The 26,167-nt window shown below is 43.1% G+C and overlaps 1 long non-coding RNA gene across 1 annotated transcript; it reads left to right on the top strand.

Moving 5' to 3' along the window:
- Window positions 1-3,297: 3,297 nt before the first annotated feature.
- Window positions 3,298-26,113, top strand: LOC139362817 (uncharacterized). Its single transcript, XR_011622240.1, has 2 exons — window positions 3,298-3,612; window positions 25,915-26,113. It is a non-coding gene; the product is annotated as an uncharacterized lncRNA (long non-coding RNA).
- Window positions 26,114-26,167: the final 54 nt, after the last annotated feature.

Raw genomic sequence — 26,167 nt, 5'->3', positions numbered from 1 at the left:
TTGGGAGGCCGAGGTGAGCAGATCACGAGGTCAGGAGTTCGAGACCAGCCTGGCTAACATGGTGAAACTCCGTCTCTACTAGAAATAAGAAAATTAGCCAGGCATGGTAGCACGTGCCTGTAATCCCAGTTACTCAGGAGGCTGAGGCAGGAGAATTGCTTGAACCCAGGAGGCAGAGGTTGCAGTGAGCCGAGATTGTGCCACTGCACCCCAGCCTGGGTGACAGAGCGAGACTCCATCTCAAATAAATAAATAAAAATAAACCCACAAAAAAACAAACAAAAAAACCCCCTCTCTGGTTCTCCATGGCACTATTACTGTTGTAATGGCTTTAATGAGCCAAGAGCATGCTGTCTTCTTTATTAACTGCCGTAATTTAAACAAATATTAGACTAGGAAATGTATATCGATGTAAGCAGTGATTCTCAGATTTGGCTAATCACCACTGCCACCACCAGTACTACCAAGTCCTGCCAGGTAGTTCAGACCCAGATAGCACCGTACGGTTTGTGGATCAGCATTTGATCAGCACATAGCTGGGACACCACCTTCTAATCTCATGATTGTTCCAGGACCTCAAAAATGGCATGTAGTTTACAACGATGTGCTGCTTTTCATTGAGTTTCATTTATTGCTTTTGTAGTGTCTTTGAAATATGTGGGTAGGGGCCATGTTCCCTCCTTCCCCTGTGATGCCTGGTGGATACACACAAGAGGCATGTGTGACTCATGGTTCCTCTCCATGCTAAATAAGCCACAACGCTGCTGCCCAACTTAGGTCACAGTGAAATTTTTGATGTGTCACAATATCTGTTTCCTCAGCCCAGAGGCATGAGACAAAGGTCGGAGAGTAGATGCCAGCAGTACTTGGCTGGTTAAGGGAACCAGAGGAGGCCAAGGAAATCATGCCCAAGGCCTTCAGCTCTTCCCTGTGCCACAGATCACATAAGCCACCACCTCCAGTGCCCCCACCACATCCAAATACAATCTTAGGGAGGAACAATGAGGCCAGAACCCAGGAAATTAAGAGAGAGGTCATTTCTCCAGAAGCGACTGTGCATGACCACAGCCGACTGTCTACATGATCAGATTAGCTGCTTTTTTATTGTGATGAAATATACATAAATTTAGCGTTTTAACCATTTTTAAGTGTACAGTTCAGCAACATTAAACACATTCACATTGCCGTGCAGCCATCACCACTGTCCACCTCCAAAACTTTTTCACCATCCCAAACTGAAACTCTGTACCCATTTAGACTAAATGTTAAACAAAGTTCGAACTTCAGTTCACTTCTTCTTGCTCACCAATATGTGAAGGGCTCATGAGGACCAGGTCGGTCACTGACAAGATGACAGAATATTTTTCTCAATTCTGTGTTGTAGTGTGAGTTTTGCAACCCCACTCCAAAAGCCTCACAACAACCCCGTTTAGACAATCCCCGTTTGTCAGAAGCATTCAGTAAGGACTGGAAGTTAAGTAACTTGACCAGACTCTCACAACTCATTGCTGGTGGTGAAGGCTGTGAGTGTGTCTGCGTGTTTCCAAGGGCACCTCCTTGTGCTGCAACACAAGATATAAGCAGCATGATTCCAATACCCCTTTCCCTTCCAAGTTTAAATGTTTGTTCTTTAATCTTAATTCCAAAGTTTTCCTTGGGTCTTTGAAGTAGACACAGGCAACCCGGTGCACAGAAAAGAACCCCAGGATAGGACTTGGGGAACCTATCTCTAGTTAGTGGGGAGACTTTGGGTAGGCCACTTAGCTCTGCAAATCTCATGTACCCCAACAGCAGATGGACAGATTATCATTAAAGCTCTAGACTGCCACTCTATGACCGAGAATAGGTAGAAATGTTCTGCAGTCAATCAACAACTATTCGTGACCACCAGACATGTGCCAGACACTGCCCTGCCCTCATGGAGCTTACCTATAGATTGCAAGATCTACCCTCAATTATTCTTTTCTTTTTAATCCTAAAAGAGAAATTATTTGGCCATCTGGAAGAATTATATTGTATATGTATATTGAGGGATTGTGAGATGGCAGAATCAATAGATTGCAGATAGTCCTGGGGCTGAAGAATTGCTGGAGACAGAGGGCTAGAAGGAAGGAACTGGAAAGATAGGAAGTGGCAGCCTAAAAACAGGGTGCTTGACATGTTTAAAACAAGTGAATTGGCCAGACATGGTGGCTCACGCCTGTAATCCCAGCACTTTGGGAGGCCGAGGCAGGCGGATCATGAGGTCAGGAGATCGAGACCATCCTGGCCAACGTGGTGAAACCCCGTCTCCACTAAAATACAAAAAAAATTAACTGGGCATGGTGGCACACGCCTATAGTCCCAGCTACTCGGGAGGCTGAGGCAGGTTAATCACTTGAACCCATGAGGTGGAGGTTGCAGTGAGCCAATATTGTGCCACTGCACTCCAGCCTGGTGACAGAACAAGACTCTGTCTCAAAAAAAAAAAAAAAAAAAAAACCAAGTGAATTATGGATTAAATAAATATGAAACCCCTTTATGTTGAAAGAGAGATTGTGATAATTATTTAGTTGATATCTCTTTAGTATTTTCTGGTCAGGAACTATGCTATTAGCACATTATGAAATAAATAGTGAAATTGCAACTCAAGGTACAGTGCTGTATCCCAAGGATCTGCAATTTTTTTTAAGTCAGGTAGTACATATCTTAGGCTCTGCAGACCACATGGTTTCTGTCACACTGAACTCTGTTGTTGTAGCCCAAAGCAGCCAGAGGCAATAAGTACATGAATGGGCATAGCTGTGTTCCAACAAAAGTTTATTTTTAAAACGCAGGCGTCAGGCGAGACTCAAACTGCAGACTACAGTTTGCTGACACCTACTCCACCCAAAGCACCATGTATAGGTGCCTGTGATGGTTACTAGTGTCAACTTGATTGGATGGAAAGGTGCAAAGTATTGTCCCTGCGTGTGTCTGTGAGGATGTTGCCAGAGGAGATTAACATTTGAGTCAGTGGACTGAGAGAGGAAGACTCACCCTCAGTGTGGGTGGGCACCATCCAATCGGCTGCCAGCGAGGCTAGAAAAAGGCAGTCTGGGCGCAGTGGCTCACACCTGTAAGCCCAGCACTTTTAGAGGCCAAGGCTGGTGGATCACTTTAGGTCAGGAGTTCAAGACCAGCCTGGCCAACATGGTGAAATGCCATCTCTACTAAAAATACAAAAATTAGCCGGGAGTGGTGGCAGGCACCTGTAGTCCCAGCTACTCGAGAGGCTGAGGCAAGAGAATCGCTTGAGACTCTGCGATTGAGAAAAAGAAAAAGACAGAAAAAGAAAAAGCAGGGGGAAGAGGGTGGGAACAACTGGCTTGCTAAGTCTTTCACTTTCATCTTTCTCTTGTGCTGGATGCTTGAATGCTTCCTTCTCTTGAACCTCAGATTCCAGGTTCTGCAGCCTTTGGACTCTTGGACTTAGACCAGTGGTTTGCCAGGGAATCTCAGATCTCCAGCCACATACTGAAGCCTGCACTGCTGGCTTCCCTACTTTTGAGGCTTTGGGACTCTGAGCAACTGCTGGCTTACTTGCTCCTCAGCTTGTAGGTGGCCTATCGTGGGACTTCACCTTGTGATCGCGTGAGTCAATTCTCCTTAACAAACTCCCTTTTATATATAGCCTGTTAGTTCTGATAACATATATCCTATTAGCGCTGTCCCTCTGGAGAACCCTGACTAATACAGCGCCCATGGATAAGTCCTCTCTCAAGCCATCATAGAAGAAAGTCACATTTCCAAGAAACACACACCTGAAATTTAACCAAAGTAAAGAAAGGCAAACTACTCTTTGGATCTTAGGCTCATAGAATCTTGGCAATGAGAGCACCGGAAAAGCAAACACCTTGGCCAGGCTTATCCAAAATCGTGGCTTTTCCTCCACAGAGAATGCACGCCAGTGTCTGCTGCAGCCTCTCCACGCCTGACCTCTCCTGACCTCACCATCCACATTCCCATTGCCTGTGGAAATCCCCTGGGGCATCTCACACTCAACACATCCAAGAATGAAATCATCTTCCCCATGCCCAACCCATTCCTCTCTTCTCTGTCTCAGCAAATGTCACCACCACCCATAAGCTCACACAAGGAGCCTGGGAGTAATTCTAGACTCCTCCCCTCCCTCATCCCCAGGTTCATGGGGACTAAGTCCTGCCCACCCAACCTATGAAGTTCCTCTTCCTCAGCCCCAGAACCCCTTCCTCAGGTCAAACTTTTAGAATGGAGCCCCCATCTGCAGTCCCAACTCCCACCCGTTCATACTCTTAGCTGCCACCGGAGTCATTTTTCTAAAATCAGGTCTTATCATCAATCTGCTTATAATCCTTCTCTGCTCTAAACACTTCAGCGTGATGTGTGTATAATACTGCAGTCACAAGCTTGGCCTTTGAATGAGAGAAATTGCATTGGAATCTCAGCTCAGCTGTTCTGAGCCTCCATGTCCTCAGTTCTAAACTGGGGCAAACCCCCGAGGGTAGTTGTGGGCATCGCTGGTTGCTGCCATTTCTGGAGCATTCACTCCATAAATGTGTGAGACACTGTTCTAAGGCTCCCTTACTGTCCCCATTTTATACTGGAAGAAATTGAGCCCTGGGTTAGGTAACTTGCTTACAGCTACAATCTTGTATTTGATGAAGCCAGGATGTGAATGCTCTGACCCTCTAAGCCAGCAGTTCTCAGAGTGTGGCCTTGGAAATCTCAAGACCCATGCATGAGGTATGCAAAGCCTCAAGTGTTTTCATAAAAAATATTAAGACACTGTTTACCTTTTCCTCTTTCATTCTCCATGAGTGTACAGTGGAGTTTTCCAGAAGCTACATGACATGTGAGAGCACAACAGGTTAATGCAGAAGCAAGTATGAGAATCCCACTGTCTTCTTTTAAGCTACACATCAATTAGATTTGCGAAAATATAAAGCAAAGCTATTCTTCCCTCTTTTTTTTTTTTTTTTTTTTTTTTTTTTTTGGTGACTCTAGCTATATTTCATTAAAAGTATGTTTTTGGGCTGGGTGCAGTGGCTCATTTCTGTAACCCCAGCCATTTGGATGGCTAAAGTGGGAGGACTGCTTGAGGCCAGGAGTTTCAGACCAGCCTGGGCAACACGGCAAGATGTCATTTCTACAGAAAACAAAAAATAACTAGGTGTGGTGGCACACACCTGTAGTTCCAACTACTTGCTAGGCTGAGGTGGTTGGATTGCTTGAGCCCGGGATTCAAGACCATAGTGAGCTATGTATGATCAAGCCACTGAACTCCAGCCTGGACAACAGAGTGAAACCTTGTCCCCACCCCCTACCCCCCAAAAGAGTTTTTTCATTAACATGTAATATGTTATTATTGATATTTTACATGAATTAATATTTTTAAATTTCTGTTTGATTTTCTAAAATGATAAATATCAATAGATTTAACCCACATAAACAACGCTCTTTGGGGTTCTTAATAGTTTTTGAAAGCATAAGGGTGCCTTAAGATCAAATAGTTCGAGAAACACAGACCTAACCTATACATACTATATGAAATGTGTAGTGCTCAGCTGTACATAATATACGTAAAATGCTTATCATGCTCCTAGTGGAGAATGAGGTGGTTTTTACTCTTTTATGAGGTGCTGTGTCATGAATATAAATTCACCGGCCGTAAGTATTGTAAGCTGCACGTCTCACGGCTTCCCCGTGGGGGAAGAACTGCTCTTCTGTGTTAGACTGAACTACTCTCAGCCCAGATCTCCATGCCTTTGTGCACGCTGTTCCTCTCTGAGAAGTGTCTCCTCCCACATCTGCTTCCCCTTAAGACTCAGCTCCAGCACCCACACCTTCTAGATGCCTGTCTGGAGTTAGGCTGTACACCTCTCCTGCCTGTCTGTAGTCACGCTGACTTGGGCAGGAGGTCATGTTGATCTCCTTGGAAAGGGACCAGAGAGGAAGATTTTGTCACTACCCATTCAGTGCATCTGAGAAAGATGCCCTTTTCATGGTACATAACAATTTCCCCATCAGTAGACCAATGTGTGCAAGAGCTGAAGAAACATCATGGACCAGGCCAATGTTTCCCAAAATGGGGCCTAAGTCCTTGAGTCAAGGTCATTTGCGTGCATGTTAAAATGCAGAGTCCTGGGTGAGTTAGGCCTTCTGAGGGTAGGGGCTGGAAATAGGATTTTTTAAACCAAATTCTTGAGGCAATTGGGTGATTCTTACACACACCAAACTCAGAACCAATCTTCTAGATCCTACTAGGCTCCAGAAGAGGCAGTATGCCATCCACTGGGTAGACAAAGGTCACTAAGACCCTGCTCTGCCCCTTGCGGAGTTCATGCTCTCTGGGAGAATTATACCGGTTTGGGAGAGGGTGTAACCACCCGTGAATATTTACAACGCATGGAAACTTAACAAAGGGAGGAGTTAGTTCCATTTCAGGGAGGGTTTCACAGAAGACATGACATTCGAGTTGGTCTGAATGGGCATTTTTCAGGCAGAGCAGGGCCACAAGGTATCCAGGCAAGAAGCGTATGTACAAAGGGGTAGGAGTGTGAAAATGTGTGGCACCAACAGAGAAGGGCAGAAAACAGCTGAAATCCTTTGCTTGGATGTTATGTTTCTTGGTTATGCTCATCTAAGAAACTTCCTGAATATTAATTTGGTTTTTCAGCTGCTGTGTACCAGATGATAAACATGAGTTTTCTAGTCATTGGAGAGAGATTTGCACATCCTATGTTACAAATCAATAAACTGATATCCTGGTTTATAAGCTGACCTTTGGCTAGGGTGTATCAATACCCCAGAACTTAATCAGTGTATCAGATGGCAAAATTAAGTTTCTAATATGTAACTCTAGGCCCTGGCTGTGATTTCACAAGGCGGGAGCCTTTGCATGGGGCCTGCCAGAGGGGCCAGCCAACTTCTCGGACGTCCTGCCGGGGATCCTGGAGACGGCCTCAGCCATTTATTCATCCCCCTTCTTACTTACTTATTAGCAGAACTTTAATTCTCTTTGGATGTGGGCAGCCTTGTGCTTGAAGCAGGGCAGAGCCCCTTCCCAGCCCCAGCACCCTATCAGGCTGAGCCTAGACAGCATTCCTGCTCCTGCCAGCAGCTGCCTTCGGAATGCGCACAGGATACAGTTCTGGCCAATGAGATGAGGGTGAAATGTGCTGGCAGCTTTGAAAATATTTTCCACAATCTGAGAAAGGGGCTGAAGAGAGAAGCATCTCTTTTCCAGCCTTGGGATGCTGTTTGTGTGGACTGTTCTGCAGTCATCCTGAGGCCAAGAAGGGGCGAGCCTCAGGGCACTGAGGATGGCAGTGAGAGATGGTGGAAAGAGCCCAGGCCGCTGGCAATGTCGCTGAGCCTCCGAATCCACTCACCCCAGAACTGCTCTTCCTCTGCATGTCTTGATACGTGAAATGACAGATGTATGTCTTTTCTGGTTAGGCCATTTTTAGTGGGGTTTTCTGGTTTTTTTCCTGCTGAAAGCCCATTGATGGCACAACACACAGACACACAGACACACACACACATGCACACCATGTATCACTTCCCCATCCTGGGAACTGAGATTAAGATGTAGGAATGTAGGAATAGCCATACTCCTGGGCCTCCAGAGACTCTAATACATTTATGAAGCCGGAGGATTATTCAGGAACCCACCCACTTCTATCAATAAGATTATCTTGTCCTTCTCAAGGACAAGTTAATCCTCTCCACAGGGCCTGGCTGCCTCTGCCTTTGCCATTCTGCAATTACTAACCACTTTCTTACCTGAACGTCTTTGCCCTACCTCATGGCTTCTACTTGCTCACAGCTTCTGCTGCCTAATTTCTTTCTGGATATCTTTCAGCTTCTGCAGCTGACTAACCAGTGTCCCGTATCTGCCTTTCAGTTGTTTGGGGAAAGAGTCACATCCTCGTGTGTTAAGGCTGTTGCATCAGGCTGTCTCATCAGCTGCTGGAAGCTGGCTGCACTTGAGTCATGGGATGAGCTCCAGTCCACTCAGCTGAGGCTTAGGTGGAGGTCACATGGGACCAGCATGACAATTATCCAGGGAGACCACTTAGGAGGGAGTTGTGGGGTATGGCAGGTGTTGTGAAGTTTATCTGTTCAGTACTGTGGCAGCTTGCTAGATGCCCTCCAAATTTATTTTCTTCTTAATCCAAAACAATAGATAGAGAAGCTTTGACTGGCTACATGGTTATCCAGCTAATGACAGCATTTCCCAGATTCCTGCTAGGAGTGGCCACGTAACTAGATTCTGACTAGAAAGTCAGGAGCTGCAGTGGTATGTGCAGCTTCTGTGTCAGCCCTTTAAAATGAAAGAGGCCACCCCTCCGTGCTCGCCCCCCTTTCCAGCTGGCTGGCCCATGGGCATAAGGATGGAAGCTGGAGCAGCTGTCTCATGCCCCAAGATGGAACCTGCACGTCCGCCAGCCAGCAAGGTCGATGGGCCCTGGGGCCCAACACCTGGAACAACCAATTTGTCCCGGACTTGCCCGATTCTAGCATTGGAAGTCCTGTGAACCAGGGACCTCCCCAGCCTCGGACACACTGGGGCAAGAGTGCAACAAAACAAAATAAAGCAACAGTCTTCCATTTGTGATTTCTTTGTTTACTTCACACTAGCCTGTCTCTTAATAAAAATACATTTGTTCTAAAGATCTTTGATGACTACTTTTTTGTTGTTGCTCAGCCTCAGGTCTGATGCTGAGGTCTGAAGCTCCCTGACCAGGCTTCTAGGCCCCAGTGTCTGGTCTCTCCATGTCTGAGTTCCAGCCTTTTGTTACAAAGGCCCCGGGAAGGCTGAGACCCGATTGCTCGCTCTAACCTGGTCCTTCTGCTTGGATCTCTCATTCCCTTTCTGAGCGAGAAGGGACTTTTTGAAATCTTTTGATAATCCATTCTAATGCCACTACAGACACATATGCACAGTCTCTCTCTCTCTCTCTCTCTCTGCCCCACCATTTTCTCTCTGTCTCTCTCTCTCTCTCTCTCTGTGTCTCTCTCTCTCTGTTCCTATTCCCAGCCTTTTAGAGGGAGGCTTTATGGGAAACAGATGGGAAGCTGGAGTGGATTCAAGGGTACAATATATTTGTTTTTCTTTTTTAAATCACACAATACATGTTCTTAGCAGAAAAATTGGAAGAAGAAGTATGGTTTCATAAACTTTGTTTTTGCTTTTGTTTTGGAGATGGGATCTCTCTCTGTTGCTCAGGCTGGCCTCAAACTCCTGGGCTCAAGCGATCCTCCTGCCTCTGACTCCTGAGTAGCTGGGACTGGGACTACAGGTGCGTGCCACTGTGCCTGGCTTTCATAAACTTTTTTTAAAAAGCAAAATAAATTGGAACTACAGGACATTAGGATTTAATCTCCTTTTGTCACACCATGAGACACTACGCTCACATCAGAGCCTGGAAGAACACTTGAGCTGAGCTAATGATCTGAGGTTAGGTGAGGGGTGCTTCTTGGAGGCAGAGGAATTCAGGCTCAGTCTTACTTAGGTGTGGGCTTGCTGTTCAATGACATCACCTGCAGGGTCGGCTCTGAAAAGAGCCAGTGACTTTCTGTATGTCTGCATTTTTCTAGAAGAGCTCTACTTTCAAATACCCTTTCTGCCCCTAAGAGCCATCTATCAAACCCCAAACTTCCAGTGGTTCGATTCCAAAACTTCATTTCCTACACCTCTTCTTGCATCCCAAAGCATCCCTAAAAGCCTTGGTCAGCCCATGGGTGTGGTCTCTGGTTCGGATAATATATGGGGCCAGATTTTGATTGATCCATAAGCACACTAGAGAATGGCCTATGTGGACAATTTCAGGGTGTCCAAATTGTGTTGATTAAAATACTTCTCCCATTTTAGATTTTTACTGAAGAGTTCAACCCGTGTAAAGGAAGCCAAGGTGTTATTTTCTCTACAAGATTCTTTCGAATTCATATATTTTTAATGGTGGGCATTTTTGTTCATTTTCTTAATCATAAAAGTAATTCATTACTTTTATAAATAGAGAACATGTAAACAATTATTAAAATAGAAAACAGTGAATATGACATATTATTTATAGAACTAGAAACATTTTTAATAATTATAAGCTCAAAGGAAAGAATAAAATGAAAATTTCCTGGGTTCACACCACCCCAAGAAAACACTTAATATTTTGGTGCACGGTTTTTTACTTTTTGGCACCATTTCTATGACTATCTGTACACACACATATAAATGAATTTCCAGTCTTTTAAGAAATGAAAGGACATAATTTGCATCCAATTGCTTCAGAAAGTAAATCACCTTAAGAGCAGGAGGTGGGAATAGTGACCTAAGAAAGAAGAGAAAGAGGCTGACAGAGTGCCCTTTTGATCTTCATATTACCAGGCTCATTTGCTTAATAGAACTTCTGTCTGCTGTAGGAAGTTTTAATTAAGGCAATCCATTAAGGATTTAATTTTAATTGAATTTTTAAATGACATAAAAACAAACTCTGATCACATATCGAAGACCTGGTTATAAGACAAAACCTAGGATTTGCTTCAAAATAAAATAGTTGGGAATGGGGAGCTGGGTACAGATGAAACAAGATTGCTCATATGTTGATAATTATCGAGCAGGATGGTGGACACAGGGGAGTTTATTATACTGGTCTATCTTTTTGTATAGGTTTGATGATTTTCCAAAATAAAAAGTTAAAACAAGTGACAGTTAAACCCAGAACTGGCCTGGTGACAGACACAATCTGACTCAGGTCCCTGCATCTTCTCATTTTGAAGACTTCTCTTTTCTTAGAAGTACCGCCACCATGTCCACTGTGGCCTGGAGCGCAGGAGCTCTTCTGTATCACAACTCCTTCTTAGCAGAGATTCTTTCTTTTTTTTTTTTTTTGAGATGGAGTTTCACTTTTGTTGCCTAGGCTAGCTCACTGGCCTGGTCTCAGCTCACTGCAACCTCCGCCTCCTGGGTTCAAGCAATTATCCTGCCTCAGCCTTCCGAGTAGCTGGGATTACAGGCGCCTGCCACCACACCCGGCAATTTTTGTATTTTTAGTAGAGACGAGGTTTCACCATGTTGGTCAGGCTGGTCTGGAACTCCTGACCTCAGGCAATCAGCCTGCCTCAGCCTCCCAAAGTGTTGGGATTACAGGCGTAAGCCACTGTGCCTGGCCGTTTTTTTTTGTTTGTTTGTTTGTTTGTTTTGTTTTTTTGAGATGGAGTCTCGCTCTGTCGCCCAGGCTGGAGTGCAGTGGCATGATCTTGGCTCACTGCAACTTGCACCTTCTGGGTTCAAGTGATTTTCCCACCTCAGCCTCCCAAGTAGCTGGGATTACAGGTGCCTGCCACCATGCCCAGCGAATTTTTGTATTTTTAGTAGAGATGGGGTTTTACCATGTTAGCCAGGCTGGTCTTGAACTTCTGACCTCAAGCAATCCGCCCAGCCCCGGCCTCCCACCTCCCAAAGTGCTGGGATTACAGGCATGAGCCACTGCGCTGGCCCTTAGCAGAGATTCTGAGAGGCTGCTTAGGGCAGGTCTCTCAGAAAAAAAGGGAAGGAGGACAGCAACCTCAAGGCGTCCCCAGCAGCTCCTCGCAAGCTTGAAGGATCATCAAATCCTGTCACTTCACACGTTTGTGTTGATTTTGCATTCCAAACCATATGATTTGTAGGCAAATTTTAGAGTTAACATCTCTGAGCTTTAGCTTCCTAATTAGCTAAATGGATATCACACACTGATTTTATAGTACAGAAATTAATAAAATAACATATATTGAAAAATTATCTAGCAGTGTGCTAGACATAGCAAATGATCAACATTCATCACCTTCCTGTGTTTCCTGAGTTACTAAGAAATCTGAAAGAAGGTCTTTGCTTTCCTAGACTTACGGTAGAGTTCAGAAGATAACGTGTCCATATAATATTTTGTAACAGCATGAGAAAAATATACCATAAGACTTGGTATTGGACTTCCTCTCGGGAAAGGAACTGTTTTTGTTGGGAAATTTAATTTGATGAAACACTGCGGGTGAAATATGACACCCCAAAGGTATGTATGGATCACCAGAAGACAAAGAAACCACAGAGATGGCAAAATCCCAGGGCCACCTACTATGCATTATTTAGTTGCTTGTTTTGCTTCCTTGCAAACTCCATTTCCCTTAGCATTCAGAAACATCCTCCATATACAAGTGCCTTGTGTGGGTAGTATTTGTGTAAATGAAAGACAGGGGCTGGGTTTCACATCTGGATCAACTCTAAAGAAAGGAATGTGTTATGGCCGGGTGCGGTGGCTCACGCCTGTAATCCCAACACTGGAAGGCCGAGGTGGGTGAATCACAAGGTCAGGAGTTCAAGACCAGCCTGACCAACACGGTGAACCCTCGTCTCTACTAAAAATACAAAAATTAGCCAGGCATGGTGGCATGTGCCTGTAATCCCAGCTACTCAGGAAGCTGAGGCAGGAGAATTGCTTGAACCCGGGAGGCGGAGGTTGCAGCGAACAGATATCGTGCCACTGCACTCCAGCCTTGGTGACAGATTGAGATTCCATCTCAAATAAATAAATAAATAATTAAAAAAAAATTTTTTTTTAAAAGGAAGGAGTTGGTAAGCATGAGTAAGTTTGCAGACCCAGGATCTTAAAGCCAGAAATGGGCACAACATTGAAGTTGTAGGAAAAGCATGATGTCTTTTGGGAGGTCGTGGGCCTTCTTTGAGGGCTTTAGGTAAAAGATGGACAGGAAGGAAGGAAAGGAGGGAGAAAGGGAGGAAGGGAAGAAGGGAGGGAGGGAGAGAGGGAAGACAGACCAATAAAGTGAATATGATACTGTTTATGTTAAGGGGCAAATGAGTGACACCAACAGGAAATGACTTGGAAAGAGATGACTTCTTTGGAGCAACCATGATGGAGTTAGAAAGGAGTTGGAGGATGAGCAGGGCCTGGGAGTCCCTCATCACTCAGACTGTACTGATACAGGAGTCTCTTAGAAAGACAGCATTTTCTCCTCCTAAAGGAAGCAGGATAATTTTTTGTACAGTCTAGATTTCACATACCTTCAAAAGACATTTGTGCATCGAAGAGACACACCTCTATGTAAACACAGGAAAATTTAAAAGAAATTGGAAATTGTGGAAAAGCAAGGATGTGGTTGTGCTGGGAACTAGGAAAGATGTGGTCGCAGCATTTGAGCTTTCTGGTAACCTCAGGAAGGAGGGGTCAAGAGCTTTCCATAGCAGACGAGTGGAGTTACACTAAGAAGGAGAGCACCAGATTCTAGAGAGAATTCTTTCAGGGGATGTGTTCATAGATTTATTTAAGCTCCCTCACTTGACAAAACCTAAGAGGCCATAGCATCACTATTTTAGAAGACACAGGCTCTTAGAAAGGTGGGGGAGAGGGGGAGCTATACTGACAAGTTACAACATGACGGTGTCTGTTAATTAGCCTTAAAAATTCGTTAGATCTGCATAATGTATCTGAAGCTGAGTCTCCATAAAACATACAAAAATAAGAACCGATAACAAATTGGTAGATGAAAGAATATGAATTGCCATCAAATAGGAATACAATTAAAATGAATTAGTCATAAACCATATTAAAATGAAGGCTACAAATATTTGGATTTATGATTTGCACTAAAATGTAAAAGATTAATAATAGCACTTTATCCTAAGCTATGAAGTAATGTTTCTCAATGTGTTTCAGATGATGATGTATATAACATGAGATGTCTAAATCGTAAAACGGAATTAGAGCCCAAATGATTTAAACAGCCATGTAAGAGTAAATACTGAATTGGTTTACATACAAGGGCTTAAAGTGCCTAATGGAATTGAGTTTGTAAAGAAAAGAAGATGGAAAAAAAATTTTTTTATTGTCACTGACAAGTTTCCAGGAGACTAAAGACAGACTTTTCAGGGATGGAGGTGAGAAGAACAAGTTTACCTGTTGTTGAGTTTTGGCTTGCATCACCCACCTTGGGTTAAGAGCATGGTATTCTACAACAATGCAATTCCCATTGTCTATAATCAGTAACTACTACATCTACCTCACCCCAACCCCATAGGTCCTTGAATGCTATTGGGTGTCTCGTTGGCTGTAATTGCCAAGTCCATAGCAATTAAAGTCTGTTAAGATCAAGTCTCATTGAACAGCCTCTTTTATAAATAAAAGATGTATTAGCACACAGAGGAAGAGGGAACCAGTCAGAAAGAAACACCTTTCTAAGTTCTACAACTAGATTTCTGAAATATTACTGAACTATATGGAAATCCATTCCTATAATCCCAACAGTCTTTGCAAAGATATAAAACCAAGTTAGTGATGGAAACTACTAGAATCTGATAAGAAATATGCCCATGAAATCAACAGCTATCATTTATTAGGCACCAAATGCATGCCAGGTACCATGCCAATGACTGAACCAAGAGTTATCTCTAACCCACAGCCACAGTTGATTGTTCATTCTTGATGCATTCAACAGTTATCTGTGGAGTGCCGGCTCTGTACTAGACATTGTGTGAGACACTGAGGACACAGCAGTGAGCAAAGACAGGCATCACTCTACCCTTTATGGAGCCTACATAAAACAGACAGTAAACAAACACACAACTAGTTCATTAATTACAATTAAGAAAATTATATGAGGAAAGCTATGAGAATAAGTAAATGAGACCTTAAACCTGTGGGTCAAAGAATGCTGTCTAGAGAAAGAGAAGTTTAAGCCGAGATGTGAAGATAAGCAAGAGGCAGCCACATGAAGAGCTGGGAACAGAAATAGTCCCTGCAGATTCAGCCCCTATGGAAGGCACTCAGCACTTCTGAGGAACTGAGGGTGGACCAGCGAGGCACCTTTCTCACAGAGTGAAGGGAGAGGTGGACAGAGGCCAGAGGATGCAAGGACTTGGATTCTGTATTTAGGAGCAATGGGAGAATTCCCATCCCAGGCATGGGATACCCAAAGCTCGTGTCACCAGCTCATTCTATGTCTGCCGGCAGCCCTCATGAACAAGGGGCTGTTGTGCGTGAACTGAAGACGAGGGGACTGCATCAGGTGAAGTTTTTCAAATGGGATGACAATAGCCAGGCCACTACCTCCATTTGCGTCAGGGATGCGCTCAGGTTGTCCAGTGGAGCTGGAACAGGATTGACTGGGACAGGACTTAGAGATTCTTCTTAGGAGTCCCTTGCCTCCCTTCCTCTTGGCCTTTCCTTTCTTTAGAAATGTTCCTGCAGCCAGGCAGGCACTGGAGCAGTTTTGCAGCCCTCTGGGACTTTTGCACATCAAGTGAGTGTGGAACATCCAAGTAAGCCCTCCCAGTACAGTCTTGACACTCTTTTCCAAGCTCTCTGGGGTACCCTTTTGTAACCTATAAATACCAACTAGGGGTACAATCTGTAGAAGTAGAATAGAGGCCCCAAAACTCAGGCAACTTGCTCAAGGTCACACAGCCAGTAAGTGGCAGAGCTAGGATGCAAGCCTGGTTACACTCCTACTGCACCAAAGGACCTATTTCAGACTCTAAATAAACAAAAACATGGCTGGGCGCAGTGGCTCACGCCTGTAATCCCAGTACTTTGGGAGGCTGAGGTGGGAGGATCACAAGGTCAGGAGATCGAGACCATGCTGGCTAATACGGTGAAACCCCGTCTCTACTAACAATACCAAAAAAAAAAAAAAAAATTAGCCGGGTGAGGTGGCGGGCACCTGTAGTCCGGGCTGCTGGAGAGGCTGAGGCAGGAGAACAGCATGAACCCGGGAGGTAGAGCTTGCAGTGAACCGAGATCGAGCCACTGTACTCCAGCCTGGGCGACAGAGCCAGACTCCGTCTCAAAAAAAGAAAAACAAACAAAAACATTAATGTGTCCACCACAAATTCAAGAGCTCATAATAATCTAACTGAAAGGTTTCCTTTCCAGGGACTCTTTCCTTGGCCACTGTATCAAAAATTCCAAAAGTTGCCCCCTGTAACTCTTTGGCCTTTTCTTTATTTTGTTCCTTTTAGCATTTACAGTTACCTGACATGCCTTGTATTTGATTTTTTCAAGAGGTTTTATCTTTGGCTTTCTGAAGTTTCAATACGATACGCCTAGCTTTAGTTTTTTATTATTTATCCTGCTTGGTGTTCTCTGAGGTTCCTGGGTCTGTGGTTTGCTGTCTGATGTTAATTTGGGGAAATTCTGTCATTGTTGCTCTAAATATTGCTCCTGGTTCTCTCTCTTCTTATATTTCCATTACACTAATGTTACACCTTTTGCAGCTGTCCCAGTTTGGGAATATTCAGTTCTTTTTTTTTTTTTTTTTTTTTTACAGCCTTATTTCTTTCTGCTTTTTGGTTTTGAAGTTTCTATTGATATATACTCAAGCTCAGAGGATTTCTTCTTTTCTCAGCAGTGTCCAGTCTACAAATGAGCCCATCAAAGTCATTCTTTATTTCTGTTACAGTGTTTTTGATCTCTCGCATTTTTTGGTTCTTTCACAGAATTCTCATCTCTCTGCTTATATTACTCTCAGGTTCCTTCTGGGGTGTTTTCTGGCACCAACCAGTTCTCTGATTCTGCAATTCTCTGACACCAGCTGGGCGTCCAACAATCCAATCCCATTCTGACATCAACTCCCAGAGTTAGCATAGACCCCACAGGTGAAGAGCTGAGTTTTACAAGTTGCAAGTATCAGGTTTCCAAGGAACCCACACTTCTGTGTAACTGGGCTGCAAATGTGGGGATTCTCACGACTTTCTCCTCAAGTTCAATAATTCTCTAGAATGACTCACAGAACTCAGGAAAGGTCTATGCTTACTATTACCAGTTTACCTTAAAGGATACAACTCAGGACCAGTCCAAAGAGATGCAAAGGGCAAGATATGGGTGGAGGGAGGAAGATGAGACTTCCCTGCCCTCTCCAGGCACACCCAGTACCTCAATGTGTTCACCGATGTGGAAGCTCTGTGAACCTCATCATTTAGGAATGTTTATGCAGGTTCAATGATGTAGGCATGGTTGATTAAGTCATCAGCCATTGATGATTGAATTCGGTCTCCAGCCCCTTCTCCCTCCCTGGGGCTCGGGTGTAGGGCTGAAAGTTCCAACCCTCTAATCACACGGTTTGGTCTTTCTGGGACAAGTCCCATTCTGAAGTCATCTATGGACCCTTAGCCAAGAGCCATGTGATTAAACACCAAAAACAAACTTATCATGCAGGAGTTCCAAGAGTTTTAGGAGTTCTGTGCCAGGAACTAGGGACGTAGACCAAATCTATTTTATTATGCCAAAATTACCCATCTGTTCTTGCATGTTGTCTACTTTTCCCGTATTAATTATAGTGAATTTTAAATTCCTGGGCTGATAATTTCAACATCCCTGCCGTATCTGTGTCTGGTGCTGATGCTTGCTTTGTCTTTTCAAATTGTGTGTGTGTGTTTTTGTTTTGTTTTGTTTTTTCCTTTTCAGCACGCCTGGTAATTTTTTTGTTGAAAGCTGAACATGATGTACTGAGAAAGAGGAACTGTGGAAAATAAGCTTTTAGTGATGTGGTGGTGAGGTATAGGGCTGGGGGAGGCGTTCTGTAGTCCTGTTAATCAGTCTTTAGTGAGCCTATATCCTGGGCTGTGAAACTCAGTTCCCTCCACCCCTTATGTGGGGCAGAATCGCTAGAGGGGACTGGTGTTGAGTTAGGCTCTGATAAAACCCCAATAGTTTAGGCTTTGGTGAAGCAGTTTCTCTTGAACACAGGCCTCATTAAGAACAGAATGCTCTGGCATGTTTCAAAATGGCTACGTTCCCCGCCTCCCGCTGCAAGAATGAAGGGAGTTTTTTTCTGATATTCCCTGTGAGAACCTGGTTAGAGCTCCTGGAGGTAAAACTCACAGAAGTGTGGAGAGTTTCTAACTCTCAGATTTGTCCACTCTGAGCTTCCAGCAGTTCATCAGTTACAGTTCAGGGTTTCCACTCAAGCAATGGTTCCTATGGTTTCTGCTTTGGTAAGTTGTGAGTCTCTGAATGAATCTGTGTCTGTGTCTCTAAGACAGTGGTTTTTCTTGTGATCTCATTTCTCTGACAATTCTAAGAAGAGTTGTTGACTGAGTCTGTCCAGCTTTTTAACTTGTTAGGATTGAGTGATGACTTCTAGGTCCCTTTCAGGTTGTACCAGGAACAAGAAGTATATTTTTTGCCCATTAGAGAACGAGCTTTATGACAGCAGTCACTTAAGTCTGTTTGTGTCTGTTGTTCCCGGCTGTATCTCCAGTGCCTAGGACAGTGCCAAGCACATACCAGGGGCTCAGTGAATGTGTTGAGTGAATTTTCTCTCTTTATCTTCACTCATTCACTTAACTAACATACCACAGTATGACAGAATAAAACAGTATAATACAATGTAATATAAATGCCATTTCTGCTGGAACTGCTGATGAAAGCCATTTCATAAGCAAATTAATTTGGTGAACCAGATTGCTTTAAGGTGGTGCTCCCAATCTTTGTCATAGCATGGCACACATAGAAAATAAAAGCATTCATTCAGCAACCAGCCAGAGGCTCATGTTTCAAGGGTCGACACCTCAATCTCTAGTTCCACTTATCACTTGTGTGCTGTACCACTTGGGAAGCTCTGCTTTAAGGATAACACTTAACTTACTGAAGATACCAATCCATCTGGCTAGGCCCATTTGAATGGGTCCCAAGGACTAAAGAGAGCTTAGGGCAAGAAGGGAGAAAATGGTGTAGATAAAAGTTCTAAATGACACCTCCCCGTTGACATGCAGGGCCCTCCCCAGTCTGGTCTCACCTGATCTTTACAATCTCAGTTCCCTTCCCTCCCCTACACCTTCCATGGCGTTTCACCTGGCTCCCCTTATGTTGTTCCCTCTCTCTGTATGCTAAACCTTACCGTTCTTCTATTAGCTCCAGGCACAGCCCAGCAGGTGTTTCTCAGTCGTCCTAAGCAGTATCCCCTCCCCTGCACACCAGAGTTTTTGGTCCACAGCACTGCAGTTGAGTTTTTTACTCCAAATTTTAAAGTTTGAGTAACCTCAGAGGCCGGGTTTAATCTTTAATTTTCAGATGAAACACAGGGGATCAGAGAAGTAGAGGAACTGTGCTGACCACAAAACCAGATGGGGGCAGCCTTGGGACATGGGTGTCCTGCCCCTCTGCTCTTTGTTCTGCTCAGTTTAATTTCTTTTGCTAATGATGAAACTTGATAATTTATTAATGGGCGAGAACTGATTCATTGCAGAGTCTATATGATCAGTAGCAACAACCAGGTGACTCTTAATAAAACATTAATAAAGCAAAGGCAGATGGCACTTAATAAAGTATTACACAAACATGCCCGAGAGCCATCAAAAGCATTTTTTCTGCACTTTCTAATAATGGAGAATTATTAGAGAAGATATAAAAGGGGAAATTGGCCTCTAAACTATGATCTAGGAAAATGTCTTTATGTTTTTTGCAGATATTTTGGATAATACAAAATTTTTAATTTAACTTTATCCCAGATTTCTTAGCCCTACAACAACTGTGATTTATAACAAGTTTGTAAGAAATGACAAAAACTTTAGTAGAAACAAAAAAACAGTTCTACAACTCCATTTTCCTTTGAAAATCCAACCAAAGTCATACTACCCAACTCTTCTCACTTTTTTAGAAACACAGACCCCTAGAATTCATAAAAATAATGTAAACATTCTAGATAGAGGTTTCCTCTTGCAGTGATGGGGGAGGGAGAGGGAGGATAATGAGACTGGACATGAATATACAGAAACTTCTGTACATTCTGTATAGTTTTATTTTTTAACTGGGTAGTGGGTACATGTGTTCATTATGTTATTCTTATATACCTTTATATGAGACAAATATTTCATCATAATTTTTTTTTTTAGATGGGGTCTAACTTTGTCACCCAGGCCAGAGTGCAGTGGCGCAATCTCAGCTCACTGAAACCTCTGCCTCCTAGGTTGAAGCTATTCTTCTGCCTCAGCCTCCTGAGTAGCTAGGATTACAGGTGCCCACCAGCACGCCTGGCTAATTTTTGTATTTTTAGTAGAGACGCGGTTTCACGATATTGGTCAGGCTGGTCTTGAACTCGTGACCTCAGGTGATCCACCCGCCTTGGCCTCCCAAAGTGCTGGGATTACAGGTGTGAGCCACTGTGCCCAGCCCATAATAATTTTTTAAATGTTAAAAATAACATTTCACACCAGTTAGAATGGTGATCATTAAAAAGGAAACAACAGATGCTGGAGAGGATGTGGAAAAACAGGAACGCTTTTACACTGTTGGTGGGAGTGTAAGTTAGTTCAACCTTTGTGGAAGACAGTGTAGCAATTCCTCAAGGATCTAGAACTAGAAATACCATTTGACCCAGCAATCCCATTACTGGGTGTATACCCAAAGGATTATAAATCATTCTACTATAAAGACACATGCACACGTATGTTTACTGTGGCACTGTTCACAATAGCAAAGGCTTGGAACCAACCCAAATGCCCATCAATGATAGACTGGATAAAGAAAATGTGGCACATATACACCATGGAATACTAAGCAGCCATAAAAAAGGATGTGTTCATGTCCTTTGCAGGGACATGGATGAAGCTGGAAACCATCATTCTCAGCAAACTAACACAGGAACAGAAAACCAAACACTGCATGTTCTCACTCAGAGGTGGGAGTTGAACAGTGAGAACACATGGACACAGGGAGGGGAACATCACACACTGAGGCCTGTCAGGGTCTGGGATTCTAGGGGAGAGACAGCATTGGGAGAAATACCTAATGTAGATGATGGGTTGATGGGTGCAGCAAACCACCATGACACATGTATACCTATGTAACCTGCACATCTGCACATGTACCCCAGAACTTAAAGTATAATAAATAAATAAATAAATAAAGTGTTGTGCAGGATCTGGATTTTATTAAAAACAAAATGAATGAGTATAGGTTGATTGTGCAAATATGCAAACATACACACGCACACGCACACACACACAATGTAATTCAATATCATGGCCATAGAAATCACTAGACTGAACTACAGCAGTTGTTTTAGGAGTCACTAACCTGGAGAACATTTAAGAACAGAAGAAATAATCTGTTTTCAGTGAATGAATATTAATTTACCTAAAGGTAAAAATATGGACTTTGACGTTTATGTTTAAATGTTTGACATCTTCCCCAGATTTACCCATTAGGCAGTAGTCAAAAGTTAGAGTGTGGAACTCAGATCTGAGTTCAAATCCTCATATATATCGTGCCAGGTTTATAGGCTGCCTCTCTAGGATTCAGTTTTTTTCCATCTGTAAAATAGGGACAGTAATAATTTATAGAGTTGTACAAAGATCCAATGAAATGATATATATAAAGGATCATGCTGGACAAAAATAAGCAATCCAAAATGTGCGTATTATAGATATCTAACTTGGTGCTATTAAAAGAAAAACTTTAGATAAATGAACTTTAACAGAGTTTAATTGAGCAAAGAATGATTCTTGCCTCAGGCAGCTCCCAGAACCAGAGCAGGTTAGGAGCAACTCTGGGGCTGCCACGTGTCTGGATAACACTGAGGGACAGAAAAAGATAAGTGACATACAGAAAAGGGGAGTGAGGTTCAGAAACAGCTGGTTTGGGCTCAGCTCCGCATCCACCTTATTTCAACACTGGGTTGAGCAGTTGGCCCTGTGATTGGCTGAATTGTAACCTAACACATCCAGTGAGGTTACAGTTCACTATACTCAGAGCAACCTTTAGGCTGAACTTGAAATACTAAGGAGGGAGCTTTAGGCTAAACAATTTAACAGTGCCCATTGTTCTAACTAAGCTAAAAATAGCAAGGCTGTAGAATAATTTCATATTAATCTTATTTTTGTAAACGTTTTGTGTATTTTCAACAAGAAAGGATCTGCATCGACATTTATAACTTAATGGTATTCTTTATCGCACTGTGACTCCTCTAGGGGCTATTTATACCTCCAATCTATTTCTAATTCTGGGATGTAAGGCTAATCATTCCTAGAGAGGAGGTCCAGTGTTACCCAGGGCCAGGCTTTTTGGTGAGGAAGGAGAGGTGAGAAATGGATTTGGGGAACTTTGAAGCATGCTTGCTCAGCCTTCTCTGTAAGGCCCTAATCAAAGGTTGGTCTTTCCATTGTACGTTTTCCCAAAATTCCCTCTCCCAAGTCAGAATTGCTGGGACCTTTTAAAGCTTTTTCATCACGTCACTCCTCTAGTGGTTGTAAGCTTCTTAAAGGCAGGAATCCAGATGTATTCAGGTACACACTAGGCACTCACCAATATGTGTAAAATGGAATGGAATTCCAGGGAGTCAGAAACTAATAATGATACCTACCATTTATCAAGTGTCTGCTGGTATACCTAATCACAGTAGCTCAGTGAGCTAGGCGTGATTATTCCCACTTTCCAGATAAGGAAACAGAGGCTTGGAAAAGTGGTGACAGCAAGTAGGAGGCAGAGATGGAACTCAAATGTAGCATTTGCACCAACTCCAGAATCATCAAACAGCCATGTCTTAGTCGGCTGCCCACACTGACACTGGGATTTGCTTGGTTTGGGGTGGTGGTGATTTCTTTAAATTGCTTTTTCATATAAGAAAGTTAGCAAAAGAAGATGGATTTCCTTGCAGAAAGCAAGCCGACTTGATTTCTGAAGTCCCTGTGTGCCCATTCCCACTGGATGTCTAGATTCCTTACAGAAATGGAGCCTCAGAGAGAAATGACAGGTACAGTTTTTTGGGAAAGAAAAAAAGAAGCTTGAAGGTTTCAACGTATAGTATTAGATAAAAAAATCCATTTCTACCAACAGTTTGAAACCAAAGCTTTCATGATATCACAGGTGCTTAAGGTGACAGAAGCTCTACTTCCAGAGCTGTTTTCTTTTCCATCATTCAGAACAACACATTTATTACACTGGTGCTTTTAGCAATCAGTCATGATTGAGTCAGATGCCAGGATAATTTTCCTTGCCAAATTGCTTTTTCCATTGCAATTAGCCTTTTTAAGGACCTTACCAAACAACAAATGTGTATACAATTCCCATACTCCCCCTCCAATTATAACTCAGCTAAGAAGTTGTATCACTAATAAATTGTTATGGATGAAAACGTCACCTTCACCCACTCTATCGCCAGTCTCTCCGTGTATTCTTAGATGACTCTTGGAATCAGGTGTAGGATTAAGAAAGGCTCATTTTAAAAAATAGAATATATTATACAATCCAAAAATATGTTGTTTAAACTAAATCAGTTCAGCCGTCTGGTTTCCCCTAGTTGGGATTCTATATAAAAAGCTCCGGGCTTGGCCATCACCTATTTGCCCTCTAAAATCATTTTGTTCAAAGCTGAATCTGCCACTGCTCTCGAAACCCAGTTCCTTTTTTTCCGGAGCACAAAGACTACATTTTCCAGCCTGTCTTGAAATTAGGAGAGACTCTGTGACTGATTTCTGGCCAAAGGAAGGTACAGTAGGCTCCCTTTATCTGCAGTCTCTCTTTTTGTGGTGTCAGTTACCCATGATCAATCTCCATCCAAAAATATTACATGGAAATTTCCAGAAATAAATAATTCATAAGTTTTAAATTTGTGCCATTCTGAGTAGTATGATGAAATCTCATGCTGTCTTGCCCTGTCCTCTCCAGTGACACAAATCATCCCTTGTCCAGCATGTCGACACTCCTGCCTGCTGGTCACTTTGTAGCCGTCTAGGTTATCAGACTGGCTGTCATGACATTGCTGTGCTTGAGTTCAATCACCCTTATTTTATCTAGTAATGGCCCCTCTGTGCAATAGTAATGATGCGGCCAATTGGGATATTCCAAAGAGAAGCTGTAAAGTACTTCCTTTAAGTGAAAAAGTGAAAGTTCTCAATATGGAAAGAAAAAAATTGTATGCCGAAGTTGCTAAGATCTATTTCAAGAACAAATCTCTCTGTGAAGCTAAAGAAGGGAAAAGAAATTTGTGCTAGTTTTGCTATCTCACCTCAAACTGCAAATGTTATGGCCACCATGTGTGATAAGTGCTTACTTAAGATGAAAAAGGCATTGAGTTTGTGGTTGGAAGACATGAGCAGAAATGTGTTCCAGTTGATCCTGGCCAGGTTTGGTGCCATCCTCCATTTCAGGCATCCACTGGGAGTGTTGGAATGCATCCTGTACCCAAAAGTGCCGCTCCCATAAAAATCTCCCATGAGGGAGTCTCCAGGATCTTTCCATATCTACCTGCTGGAGGTGCCCATGTTCACGGCAACCTCAGCAACCTGGAGCTAAGCCTCCCCCAGCCTGGTTCCTGAAGGAATGAGGACTGTGGTTCTTCCGCCCCACCTACCCCACCCAAAACCTAGAAGTACCTTAGTTACATTGTTTACCAAGTAGGAAATAAGCTACTATTGTATTTGAGCAATTATAATTTTGGGGTTCATTTTAGCAGTTAGCTTACCCTAAAAAGGACAGTTGATCATTGTACTTCTCATCCTCTATCCTTATTGTTTATCTATCTGCCTTTCCTGCTATACTACAAAGCCCACAGACCTGGAGGGCATGAAGCACATTCTCCTTGGTCACCTTATATCCTCATACCTAATATAGCATCCAGCACATAGTAGGTCACTAATAAATATTTGTTACATTAAAAAGATGTTGGGTGTATGGACTTTACTTCTCTACACTGGGTAAAGCTCTCTTGGATGCTGGACAATATTTAAAAATAATGATAATGAGATGAAAAAAGTTTGTATATCTCTGGATTATATTACTTTGAATATTTCTGTAAATTGGACATCTGGTGGCTGACTACTGGTCTTCATCACAAATTTCCTTAATGCTGATAATAATGTATGTTTCTCCATGAACAATGGGTAAACAATATAGAAGTTTTTACTAACTTTGTTTATGTAATGCCACTTTCTTTTATGGCTTTTTTTTTTTTTTTTTTGACACACAGTTTCTGTCACCCAGGCTGGGGTACAGTGGCACTATCACGGCTCACTGCAGCCTCAACTTCCCGGGCTCAGGTGATTCTCCTGCATCAGCCTCCCGAGTAGCTGGGACTACAGGTATGCACCACCACACCGGCTGCTTTTTTGTATTTTTAGTACAGATGGGGTTTCACCATGTTGGCCAGGCTGCTCTCTAACTCCTGGGCTCAAGTGATCCACCCACCTCAGCCTCTCAAAGTGTTGGGAATACAGACAGAAGCCACAGCGCCTATCCTGTAATGCCACTTTCTTTCATGAAAACAAGTGCAGCAGATAGAAGATGTCTGGAAATTCTTTGCTGTTTCTCCGAGTGAGGGGTAGAATATACCACCCCTATCTTTGAATCTGGGCTTGTTTGTAAGTTATGTTCTGGGTGTTTAGAGACTAAGTCACAAGACTTGTAGCTTCTGACTTGTTTCTTGTTCTTGAACACTCGCTTTTGGAGCTCTGAGCCTCCGCTATAAGAAGTCTGACTTCCCAAAAACCACTGCAATGAAGAGGCCAAATGTAGGGCTCTAGTTGATAACCCTCAAGTTCAGTCCCACCCCCAAGGCATCCCTGCCAGTGCACTAGATGTGAGATGCTATGGTCTGAATGTTTGTGTTTCCCCAAAGCCACATGTTGAAACTTAATCACCAATGTGATAGTATCAGGAGGTGGGGCCTTTGGGATGTGATTAAGTCATGAGGTGGAGCCCTCATCAATGGGATTAGTGCCCTTATAAGAGACCCAGGGAGCTTGTTTTGTTTGTTCTTTCCTTCCACCAGGTGAGGACACATCAAGAAGTCACTATCTGTGAACTAGGAAGTAGGATCTCACCAGACATCGAATCTGCTGATGCCTTCATCTTGGACATCTCAGCCTCCAGAACTGTTAGAAATAAAGGTTTGTTGTTTATAAGTCACTCAGTCTATGGTATTTTCTTACAGCATTACAGCATCCTGAATGGGCAAAGACATGGGTGAAGTTATCCAAGACTCTCCAAACCAGACCATTCACCTTCACCAGCTAAATTCCACTGAGTGACCCCTGTTAGTGCACATGGAACAGAAGAGTCACTCAGCTGAGCCCTGCTCAAAGCCGTAAACTACAAAATTGTGAGCTATAATAAAGTGGTGGTTGTTTCAAGCCACTAAGTTTTGGGGTAGTTTGTTATACAGCAGTTGATAATTGGTACAGCAA

The sequence above is a fragment of the Macaca nemestrina genome, chromosome 4, assembly GCF_043159975.1.
Source record: "Macaca nemestrina isolate mMacNem1 chromosome 4, mMacNem.hap1, whole genome shotgun sequence".
In the NCBI taxonomy this organism is placed as follows: domain Eukaryota; kingdom Metazoa; phylum Chordata; class Mammalia; order Primates; family Cercopithecidae; genus Macaca; species Macaca nemestrina.
The sequence above is the reverse complement of the archived record's forward strand: the minus strand, read 5'-3'. Positions and strand labels throughout refer to the sequence as shown.